Source organism: Cervus canadensis, chromosome 5 (assembly GCF_019320065.1).
Source record: "Cervus canadensis isolate Bull #8, Minnesota chromosome 5, ASM1932006v1, whole genome shotgun sequence".
In the NCBI taxonomy this organism is placed as follows: domain Eukaryota; kingdom Metazoa; phylum Chordata; class Mammalia; order Artiodactyla; family Cervidae; genus Cervus; species Cervus canadensis.
Window position 1 is genome coordinate 73,692,381 of NC_057390.1, and position 13,124 is coordinate 73,705,504.

Below are 13,124 nucleotides of genomic sequence, written 5' to 3' on the forward strand. Positions count from 1 at the left end.
TGAGTCTCAGGGTGGAGTTCATTTTTTACAGCTCTGAGAATTAGAATCATGGAGTTTCACCAGTGACTGCAGATGCCAGGGCAGTCAATCCTTTGAGTGAAGAACAAAGCCAGAATTACCAAAAGGCCCATCAGGGCTCTAGGAGAAACAATCAACACCCATCTTCTGTGCAAATAATTTTCATTGGCACAATGCACTAAAAATGGCAAGCACCTTGAGGAAAGGGACCATGTCTTAATGCCTCTATGGGCCTGACACAGAAGAGGTAAGCAGTAGCTGTTCAATTAATTTAATTCCTAATTGATGATATTCTCTGGGGATGTAGCAGTCCCCACTTAAGTTTACCATCATAAAGTTAAAAAAAAAAAAAGAAAGAAAGACTGCATCTCTATTTTATTGGAGAAGGAAATGGCAACCCACTCCAGTACTCTTGCCTGGAAAATTCCATGGATGGAGGAGCCTTTTAGGCTACAGTCTATGGGGTCACAAAGAGTTGGACACGACTGAGCAACTTCACTTTCTTTCTTTCTATAGTTCCTTTTGGAGAAGGAAATGGCAACCCACTCCAGTGTTCTTGCCTGGAGAATCCCATGGATGGAGGGGCCTGGTGGACTACAGTCTATTGGGTTGCAAAGAGTTGGACACGACTAAACAACTAACACACACACTCCATTTTATACCTATTTTAAATAGAAAAATTTGCACAACTTGGGACACCTTCACTTCCATCTCTACTAAAATAATCCAACTTTTCCTTGATGATTTTTAATCACCAAATTGTCTGTTTTTTCAATGAGCCCCATTATAATGTAGGAGGAAGATTGAAAGGTTTCAGACTGTTTATGCAAACAGCCACAGACAGCTGCTCTTTTTGGGTTTTATGCCTACATTTGATGATTTCTATCTCCCTTTTACAACATGGCTTTCAGCTACTACTTCTTGATGCTCTCTTCTTCCCTTACACAAGCATCCTGGGGACCCCAACCCCCCAGAAACTGGAAGGAACATCTTACCTTCATATTGCAAGAAGTAGTGGAAGTGTCCAAAAGATACAATAACTAAGGCCATCTGTATGGGTCAGAGTAGGCTCACACCCTATCACAGGTAGTTGCGCCTTTGCAGCAGAGTGGCCTGACAACAGCAGGAGGCCAACAGAACACAATGGTGAACTTAGCACAGAGACATTCTCCCTGAAGAACACGATGTTTTTCTTGTTTTTTTGTGGAATTTGTGTGTGTGTGTGTGTGTAGATTTTGTTGTTGCTGTTTCCTTTTTTTTTCAAGGTACTGAATTGAATTATTTCCTTACACTTGAGAGAGACAGATCAGACAAGCAATTTTTTTTCCCTCAATGCAGCCAGTATTCACCTTTCCTACACTGTCATACATGTTGCAGCTTGATAGGATGGCAGTAGATCAACAGTCTGTGTACCTCGATCATCCAAAACAGTTTTTTAAAAGAAACAGAGTGCTATCTTTAGCCTCTGGATGTGGAAAGAACAAGGATTAATTTCACTGTTTTCACCCAGAAAACTCTATACAGTAAGTAAAGACATTCATTTCCCAGAAATATTTCTCATGCTCCTACTATGCACCAAGTGCAGTGTTGTCTACAAAGATGCTGCCATCAGAGGAACCAAAATTTATGCAGAGCTGTTAAGTGTTGTACTTCTAGATGCCAAGTGGATGTGATTAAAAAAAAAAAAATCCATTTGGCTTGAATTATGCCAGCTCTTCCTTCTTTCCTATTCCACACTCTGGTGGCATAATGAAGGTGATTCTTCTTCCTGGGGTTAAAGAGAATAACTGAGCAGGGGGTTAGGAGGAGACCTCATAGAAGGAAAATTCAGAAAGAACAGACAACAGAGAAAGCACTGGAGCAGGACTGGAAGCAAGTACGCAGATCCTCAGAAAGAGGCCAGCATTTGAAGATAAGGGAAGGTAGTGTTGAGAAGCTCAGAGACAGGCAGCAAGAAGACAAACTATCCTTCTGTGTAGTTTGAATCACTTCTATAGAGGATTAGCTGCCTGGACTTATTTTCAAACTTAATCACGTTCACCTTTGCTGTCTGACTTCATTTGGCATGCAGAAGCTGGGTAAGGAAAGCATAGGGCATGCAACAGTCACCCTAAAGGGACAATACGTTCTCTGCAGGCAGGAACAATGTCATATTTACTTTTTACACCCTCTAAACATCTGGCATAGGACTTTCTTTTTCCTGATAGATGCTTACTAGGTATTTTCTGTTTTATTTTTTTGGTTACATCTATATGCATATAAATACATGAGCAATATTGAAAAATATGTATACCATTTTACAATATTCAGAGCTCTCCCATCCATTAGCTTGTTACTGTTAGCTGACACTTTACAGATGAGGAAACAGAGGCACTGAGAGGTTAAATAGATAGTCCAAGCTCATTAAGTTAGGGAGGCAGGATTCTAGTCACAGTTTTTGATGCAGTGATTCTCACAATTAAATTTCCATAAGAATCACCTAGAAAAGGTGTTAAAATACATATTCCAAGCCTTCTATTTAGATACTTACTGTATATTTGGCTTGGAATCTGAAATTTGCGTTTTAGTACATTCCCCATAGTCATGTATAGATGTGAGAGTCAGAGCATAAAGAAGGCTAAGGGCCAAATAGTTGAAGCTTTTGAACAGTGGTGCTGGAGAAGACTCTTGAGACTCCCTTGGACAACAAAGAGATCAAACCAGTCAATCCTAAAGGAAATCAATCCTGAATATTCATTGGAAGGACTGGTGCTGAAGTTGAAGCTCCAATACTCTGGCCACCTGATGCAAAGAACTGACTCACTGGAAAAGACCCTGATGCTGGGAAAGATTGAGGGCAGGAGGAGAAGAGAGTGGCAGAGGATGAGAGGGTTGGATGGCATCATTGACTCAATGAACATGGGTTTGAGCAAACTGCGGAAGGTGGTGAAGGACAGGGAAGCCTGGCGTGCTACAGTCCATGGGGTTGCAAAGAGCTGGACATGACTTAACGACTGAACGACAACAACCCAATCATTCAGGTGAAGGTCCACATACTCTAGCCAGGTGCATCATTTACAAAGGGATAAGCATAGATCTGGGAAACACTATGGTAACTTGGCCAAGGATGGACTCTTCTACCATTATGTACCAAAGAGAGTCAGTGTGGAAGGGCAGCTGGAAACTTTCTCAATTTGCTCCCTTCCTCTAGAGTCATAGTACTGTTTGGTGAATAAATGAAATGTTGGTTGAATAAATGAACCTGTTTCCAGGATCCTGAAGAGTGTAAAAAGAAGTTTACTTTTAAAACACTTCAGAAACACATAATCTAAAAAAATAGCTCATACTATTGAACAACTTCAGCAAATCCTCTGCCGTACCTGCCAAGGTCACAGTTTCGATCTCACCTTCAATTATTGATAGATAGCCTGATAATTTGAGAAGAGAGAAACAGACTTTTTTCAAGCTTTGGAAAAGGAAAGTCCTTTTAATAAGAGATTCTATCCTGATTACATAGCTCTTATCAGGAAATCCCTTGAAAGCTGAATTCCAGAAGGCAACTATTAAAAATGCCATTGAAAAACTGGAAATTATCTGCTTACATAGCTTAGAACAGACCAGGAGGAATTATATATTTGGTGCAGAACAAGAACTAAAGACTGTTCTTATGGCAAGATTCGGAATGAATTTTTGAATGACCTTTGCCTCCACAAGTAAACCTCCCTTCACATTAAGCTAGAAAATGTTATAGTAAGCACACAAGATGGCACGAACCCAGCCATTTTTGACTAAGGTAGTCGGTATACCATTAATGACACCACCAGTCTAGATCTCCAACAAGAAGAGATCAACCCAGAGATTTTCCTCTGGATTACAGAAGAAAATGAGGCTTGAGCCCAGGGGCACTTCAACAGGCAGAACCTGGCCAAAGGACAAGGAAGAGATGTAACAAAGCAGGAGCCCAAAGACTCTAGACAAAGGGTTAATCCCTTTACCACAAACTCAGTCATGACAGTCCCAGGGCTCTGGAGGGACCAAGGCCAGTGCTCCAAAGGACTCAAGAGTTTCAGCAGGAGAAGCCAAGTTCCCTAAAGTCCAAAATTATTCATTTATGATATAGGGACCAAAGATACTGGTGGACTTCTGTCAACAAGACTCTAACTGTAGCTCAGCTCTGGCCATATTACCATTGAATATGACCCAAAATATCACCTGATTTAGGACTAATTAAGTTTAAACTTCTTAAGCTCACTCTGAATTAAAATGTTTTAAGGATTTCTTCCAAATGCAAGGTGGTGCAGTGGTAAAAAGAATTTGCCTGCCAATGCAAGAGACACAGGTTCGATACCTAGGTCAGGAAGATCCCCTGGAATAGGAAATGACAACTCATTCCAGTATTCTTGCCTGGAAAATTCCATGGACAGAGGAGTCCGGCGGGCTACAGGCAATGGGCTCACAAAGAGTTGGACACAGGAGCACAATTAAGCACTTCCAAACAGAAGACCGAGCATGGGAAATCAACAAAGATCTGTGTTCCCCCATCTTCCTGCCTTCTATCACTTCACCAAGTTTTGGACTTTACCTCCCTCCACAAGCACTTTTGACTACATGATGGGTGAACACACTTCCAGGCTTTCCAGTTGACCTTGGAGAAGTACTGTCTCACTGGAGGATAAAATAGACACTGACAGAACAAGTGAAGGCCAAGCAGAGAAATGACCTTATTACATTCTCTTATCTATCTGGCCTGTCACTCAACCACTGAAACAGGGGAAAGGGGCCCCGCAGGATGTGTGAGTCCTAGAGTTGTGCTGTTCTTGGGGTTTCTGGGTGATCGAAAAGTGATGAGTGATTTGTCTAATGTCTTTACCATACATTGAAATTAAGCTACAGATCTGGAATTATTATAATCTCTTATTTTTCACTAAGAAATAAATAGTCTGTTGTTTTAATATCATGCTCAGAAGAAACATTTAAGCCAAATAGGGATATCAATTTTATCTAGGATTAATGAAGTGAATATTTTTAAACAGTCCTGTCAAGAAAGATTTTGTCTTTGGGGTACTAAAACAAAGCAGTCAGATTCTGGGTCTTTTCGCCTGTTGGATCAACAGCTCAGTGAAACAAAACTCTATATAAATACATATACATTAATATTTTCTTTCTACTGAAATATATATTTATCATGCACGTATTCCTCAGCTTTCATGCATGCTGTCAGACATGGAAAATTAGCTTTTGCATTTACTAACTCCTCCATGGGAAAGAGGTCCCTCATGTGTTAAACAAAAGGGAGCTTTATTGTTTATGAGACGGGAAAAATAAATGTTGCCGTGGCTTTAAGATCTGGTGATTGGTAATCAGTTTTTATAAATGACCATGAATCACTTTTGTGCTGGCTGGTCTTTGTTTGGAATGTGAGATGGCTGTTCTGTCTTACAAGTAAGGAATTATTAATGTACCCTCCCTGGAGGGTTTCAATTTCACCCGTACAAATAGCTGTATATCTACCAAGTGTATGTTCGGTGTGCCTATCTATGAAATTTAAAATTATATGCTTTGTGTAAAACAGAATATATAATAGACTCTGAAATTGAATAAAACTTATTGGACTCATTTTTTATCCTTTGTGACATTTTTCTAGTAAGAGAGTTCAGACAAAAGGCATTGCCACCAAGGAGCCAGGAATGCAAAGCCCTGTCCAATTTAAATAATCACTCCTTTCTGTCATGTTTTACAAAGAGATGTATTCAAACATGCTCTTTGAGCATTTCTATATTTGCTGCTTAGCTTTTACAAATATGAGCAGGCAAAGACACCCCCATTTCCATTTGTATGTTTATGTTACTTGAAAAAAATATAATCCTCGCAATTGTCTCATTATAATAATGAGAGGGTTTTCTTCTCTGATAAATAGGACAGAGGCCTGGCTCACATATTTTGTGCAAAACTTCACATTCCTCCTCTTCTTATCAAATAAGGTAAGAAGTGAAGTCCAAGATAATAAGTTCATGGCAAATCTGATCATGCCACCTGCCTTGTTAAAACCCTTTGTTGGTTACCCATATTCACATGGTTCAAACTTCTTAGTATGGCTAACAAAGGCTTTTCATGACTTACCTGATGATTACCTCTCCAGTTTCATCTCCCAACTTCCTTTTGCTAACTCCTTTTCTGATTCTCTAGGCACCTATCTGCACTCCTTTCAATTCTGGGAATGCAGAATTCTCAATATTTGTCTTCCTCTCTCTCTCCCCCTCTTCCTAGCTTAGGGGTTTACACCCACCCCCAACCCCTGCCTCTCTCTCTCTCTGTGTCTATCTCTCTTATCTAAGAATACATAAACTGGTGAATAGTGCTGCCAGCTAAAGAATCTATAGGTAGAAAAGATATACCTAAACAAGTTACATGTGCCTATTCCTGGAAAACCTCTTAAAATGAAAGGCACCCAATGCTGTCATATTGCTATCAAATGACCACTTGGTATTTTCAAGGAACAGTGCTCATCTGGATGGTCAGCACTGGTCTCTGTTGCTGGCAAGATGGACCGCTAGCAGCACAATAGACAGGTCAGCCTTGGGAAGTCAGAACTTATGCTATTGAACCCATGCATATCCTTCATCCTGGCCACAGCCACAACTCTGTTCATGTGTCTATCATGTCAGTATCAAGGTGGCTGATGACAGAAGCTGGCTGACATCAACTGGCTGAGTAATTCTGCCCACTTGGTTGTTTTGTGTCTCTTCTGTGGTGGATGCTGTCTTGTGGGTATTAATGTGCACTAAACAAACTTCACACAATTCCAAATGGGAATTTCATGACAATTCCCATTGGACCATCTATATGTCATTAACTGAGAATTCTTTGGTCCTAACTTTTCCATCTGTTTCTATTCGCCACTGTCCAATTATAGAAAGTTTGTTATAAAATAGTAAGAAAAATACTAAAAAATGTATTTTATAAAAAGTGAAAGATCTTCAATTAAGCAACCAATTATCACTAGAATAATAAACTTTCCCAACAGTATCAAAAATTAGCTGATTCAAAATTTGAAAAATATAAGTACTTTTCATTAGCTTTAGACAGGCCACACAGTATCAAGAGACATAGCCCAATCAATACTTTCATATATTTTGTCTCAATTTTCTTTCCAAATTTGTAAACACATATAAATTTGCAAACACATATAAATTTGCAACCTAAAATAACAGACTCATGGCATAGATATTTTTAAATGTTTGACACCTCTCAAATAAAATGTTTATCGAGACACGAAGAATTAGTTTCTAAGACAATGAGTGGTGCTCCAACTATATTAAGTCAGAATTGAATTTACTGGAATTTTAAAACAAGACACTGATATTTCCCTGTAGATTTATTCCACTGTATGATATATATTGGAGATATTTGTGTTTAGTTTTCTGGAGCACACTTTAGGAAAATTACTACTAATATAGGTGTTAAAAGTATGCAGCGCACACACACACACAACAAAAATCAATGCCCATTTATCAAACTTTTGAAGAAAATAGAAGACGATAAATTTAATGATCTTATGCTCATTGCTTAAGTCATGGAAAAATTGTACAAGGATTTCAAGAATTATAAATTCCAATAAAGCTAAACTCCTTGAGAGAAAAGGAATGCATGCCAAATATTCAATAACCAAAGGCAAAAAATAGCAGTGCAATTACACTTTCTAACTGATATTTGAATCAAGTAACTTTAAAGGTCCGAAGAAGTTTGTGACCTAGCTGAACTTGTATGCAAATTTATGTTGCAATTGAAAATTTTTGTAATACAAATCAATAAAAATGATTTTACATATTTTTCCAATATGAACCAATAAGAAATTTTTCATTGTAATTGATAGTTATCTAAATTGTTTGCAAAACTATAAAAAAATCTCCTAAGAACACTTTCTGATATTAATAAATTTAAAGTTGTTTTTCAATTTATGTACTATCCTTTTGAATTAAGTTTTAATAATAATGAGTTGACACAATACTTTACTTCATCTTAACAACCATATTTGGGCTTCCCAGGTGGCGTAAGTGGTAAAGAACCTGCCTGCCAAGGCAGGAGACATAAGAGATGCAGGTTCGATACCTGGGTCAGAAAGATCCCCTGGAGAAGAGCATGGAAACTCACTCCGGTATTCTTGCCTGGAGAATCCCATGGACAGAGGAGTCTGGTGGGCTACAGTCCATGGGGTCACACAGAGTCAGACACAACTGAAGCGACTTAGCCTGCACAACAATCATATTTATGAAACTGATACACATTTGCTTCAAAGTCAACCCAATTCTTTAAAGACGATAAACCAGTTCTGTCAGTGTGGATATAGATATTAAAGGCAAATTATTCCTTTTGATATTTGATTAAGTTGGCCAACTTTTAAGTATGTTTGGAACAACTTATTCATGAGAATCTATCTTTTCAACTGCAAATTGTATGAGATAAGTATATCCCATGAAAACGTAACATCTGCCATGAGATATGCTCTACATACAAAACACATCAGAAGTACAAAAATCTTCTTACAAATAAATCTCACCAAATTTTCATACACATGCACTGAGATCTTGGGTCAAATAAAACTACTATTAAAACTAATTCACCTGTTTCCTTTTAATGTGACTCTTTGAAAATGTAAATTATATGTGTGACTCACATTTTATATTGGACAGCACAGTCTAGAGCTCCTCAGCCCACACTGTGATAAAGATCAGGAAAGTTGACATGGCCCTGAAAAATATTATAAATGCATGCAGTTATCCATTCCATATCATGCAAATGTGAGCTGTTCCTGAACCCTGTGATAGGGATACAGGAGAGTCAGTCACCAAGTCAATAGCTGCACACCATTTACCTAAGTCTATATTAATCTGCTCCAGCAAAGAGAACACATCTGGCAAGGCAGCTGTGATTGTGGCTACTGCTTTGCTGAGCTTGCAGTAATCTACCATCATTCTCCAAGCTCCATACACTTTTTGCAACTAGACTCATGAATTAAATGGAAATACGTTAAGAACCACCACCTGCATCCCTTAGAAGCTCTAGGTAGAATGCAAATCTCAACCATACTCTCCAGAATGCAATGTGGGGCTTGATTCACTATCTTGACTGCAGGGGTGTAGAGGGCTGAGGGATAGGTCAAAAGTTTTCTCTATGGTAGCTTTGACCCTAATATGGTAGCAGTACCAACTGCCAACTATGTCCAAACAATTGTCTATTTGAGGATGGGAAAATGAACACCAGAGGACACCACATACCCCTATTCTAACAGAAGGACCATATGATTTGGGTCTCTGGGAATCAATAAGAACTCAAATCGTGTACAGACCAGTCCTTTGAAAGTCTTGGTATTCCTCCTTCCCCATAGTTACACATGTAAATGATCTTAGATCTCTTTAGAAAAAGACTGGGGAAATAAGTTACTGAGCATGTATACCATGATGCTACATGGTCCTTCTTCCTAGAGACTTAGACATCTCTTCAGGCAATAATCTTGGTTCTGAGTGGACTTTAACATAATAGACCTGCCATGTTTGGGCATTTAGCTCAGTTATTAGTTTTGAAAATAAGAGTTTCTTTACATGCAACCAAAGATGCCCTCGGGCTTTCCTACTTGGCTTTATATTGCCTTTACTTATCTTCAGCTGATCATTATCTTTCTATAAAGCATCAGTGGCATTTGACAATAGCCATCTAATCCTATTACCCTAACAGAGACTATTTATACATCTCATTGGAGAAGGACATGGCAACTCACTGCAGTATTCTTGCCTGGAGAATCTCATAGACAGAGGAGCCTGGCAGGCTACAGTCCATAGGGTTGCAGAGTTAGACACAACAGAAGTGACTTAGCATGCACACACGCATGCTTTCATCTCATATGTTGATTTCAAAAGACCCTGTTAAATCCTGCATGCTAGCACATTCCGTTCCACCAGTTCACCATCTCATTTCACCACTAGTGAAAATGTTAACAAGTTGGAGGGATACCTTTGACCAAGGGCTCTCTGTGCACCAACGATTGGGTCTTTATTGCAGCCTGGTGGTTTGTGATGGAAAACCTCATCTTACCACCTGCTTTCCTGGACCACTCCCAGTATCAATCTTCACAGGGTGGATTCTTTGGAGCAGATGTCAAAATGGAGAGATGGTGTTTTGGGTGGAAATTGTTGCTTCCTAGAGGAGGTGAAAATGGAGCTGGCCCTTAGAATGTAGGATTGAGACAGTAGAGAGAGAGAGACAGAGACTATTCCATGGGTTTTGTTTTTTTTGTTTTTTTTTTTAATGGAATAGGGACAAAATCAGTGCTTTGAGAACACTGGCATTTGAGATCAGGATAGACTTGAGGCTGAAGAAAAGTAATCAGAGACTGGTCACATGACAGTGAAATCAAAAGAGAAGGAGTGAAAAGGATAAAATAACAAAGAATTGCAAGGAAAGAACTGATGTGATCTAGAAACAATCTTAATGAGATAGAGAAAGATTTGGGACCTGGAGGTTTAGGATGATAATAGCACCCTTGAAAGAGAATGAGACTTTGGGAAGACAGATAATGAGTTGGGATTCCAATTGAGTTTGCTTAGATGGCAAAAGCTATACATTTCAGGAAAGGTGTTCTATAGGTTTGTCTCTCATACTAAGAGTCTAGAATCTGGGTCAGAGAAAAGAATGTGTTATATCAGTTTGGAAACAGACATTGAAGCCTGAAAGAAAAAACTTAGAAAGAACTTAAAGCTTGAGATTTGAGGTTTGGGGGACACTCACTGAGGGACCAGAGGAGGAAAACAGGAGCTACTGATACAGGGAGAACCTACACACCACCTGACAAGTGCCATGGGAGAAGGATTTCACACAGGCAGCTCATCAGTGAGGCAAACCTACTACAACTCCCATGAGCCAGTTTGCACAAGTACTACACTGATACTTAATTTTTCCCAATTAATTTTTTAATGTTTTTTCATTCATTATTTATGATAAACGTTGCCAGATCTTTGATTCTATCTTCCCTCAAGGTTAGAGTTTATTCCTTTAAATGCACGAAAAGAGAAAACATGTCTTTGCTGAGGAAATCTCTGAAAAAGATTTGGAGATAAAAATATTTTTAGGGTGAGTCTTCCTGGCTACTGCAACACAGGATCTAGACACAGCATCATTATACCCTGATTTGAGGGGTCAATAATACAGCCAATAGTCTGTGTCTAGGACACAGTTCCCCAGAAATGCTCAATGGGTTTGCATCCTTAATCTTTGACAAGGCCAACCCAGCACCACAAAGTGATGGCTCCAGTTCTAAATATATAAAATATACTTAGGTATATTACTGCTGGTAGCCTCTTATTTTCACATTTAATTAAAGTACGCACAGCTAATCCTCTCCAAAAGCTCTAGCAACTCTCTCCTTCTAGCAGTTTTAGAAACCTTATAGCCATCAAAACCCACATATCTCAAATCTACCAGTCTCCCGCTTTAGTTACTCAGTCTCTCCCTTTCTTTCCTAACTGTGTTCTCCAGATCCTCAATCCAGGTCCACAAGATCTAGGCCTCTTCAACAACAGCCCCTTTCACCTTCCTGCCTTATGTAAAATGTGGCTTTTTCTTGAGGAACCATTTCTGCTTCCCTCCCATTTTGAAACAAATCATTCTTGCACATCCTTTGCTAGCTATTCAGTTCTATTTCTGGACCATTTCTCCACTGTTTTCCTGCAAAAACCCACAGCCCCTTCTAGATTTGTGGCCTTCTGTTTATGGGTCCTTTTCTGTCCCTCATCCATCATCTATCCATCCCCATATCATGTCTCAGTCCATGGAGACTAGGAGTTGGTCCACAGCTCCCTTCTCTACCCAGGCATCCCCAGGCCCAGGTGGATGGACTTCCAGCCGTGCACTCACTCACTGCATGTCCCCTCCACTGGGCTCCTTCTCCATTTCTCTTCCCCATCTCCATCACAGGCAGTTTATGATTGCCAGGAACCCACTCCACTTAAAAAATACTGCCCTCTGAGCCCAACACTCCCTTGCAGTGATCCCTCCAACACCTCCCACAGCCAATCTTCAATCCCAGGGAGGTTTTCAGTGTTTTCCCACCAGCACATCTTACTCTCTATGGTCTTTCATCTTCACTTAATTCCTTATAGAATTTAAATTCCATTGGTCTCATTTAGTTCCTTTCTTGACAATGTCCTCAACTGTCTTGCCAATAAATATCATAGTCTGGGCTACCATCATCTCTTTTCTAGACTACTGAAACAGCTAACTGATCCCATTGCTTCTGCAGTCACTCTCTAGATCTTTCTTAACTGCAAATCTGATCACAACACCTCCCTGCTTTCAATACATCAGCAGTTCCCCTATCCTAAGCTTGCTTACAAGGGCCTGCTTAATGGAGCCATGACTTTCATCTCAAAAGTCCTCTCTTCTAACTCCCCTTGACTGATTTCTGCTCCCATCCAACTGCCATACTCAAGGACTTTCAGTTCTAGCGTGCATCTCCTCCTCCCCCATCCCTTCACCCCTCCCATCTTTTCCTCTCTCCTCCCCTCTCCTCTCCTTCCCTCCCTTCTCTTCTCATTCCTTACTTTCCCTCTCCTCCCTGCCTCCTCCCTCTCTTTTCTCCTCCGTAACTCATCACTTTCTGCAACATGGCCCCTCTTCCTGGAATAGTTTATTCCATCCTTGGTTCTATTGATGCTTCAGGTACAGACTCCTCAAGAAAGGCTTTCCTGGCCCCTAGTTATAAGAAGTGAACTGGTTCTTGTCTTTCACAAACACTACTTTAGGTTATAACAGGTCTTGTTATCTGAATTAGAATTTCAACTTCTTAGCAGTGCTGTCTCCACATAATGTTCTCCCAACGCTCCCTTTGTTCTTGTCGTCTGTGCTCCTCACTCCTGACCCTAACACCCAGGTGCCTTCACGGCTCAGAGCAAACCACCTCTCTCACCCTCTCCTTCATCCTTCTTGTAAACTGAATTGTTCATATTTTCATGAGTTCACACCTCCTCTTTAGCCACAACACACTCCTGGACATTCCTCAGTACACCAAGCTCTTTGATACCTTCATGTCTGCACATTTTTTTGCTTTCTGCTTAAAGGGATCCTGTCTTCTTCTC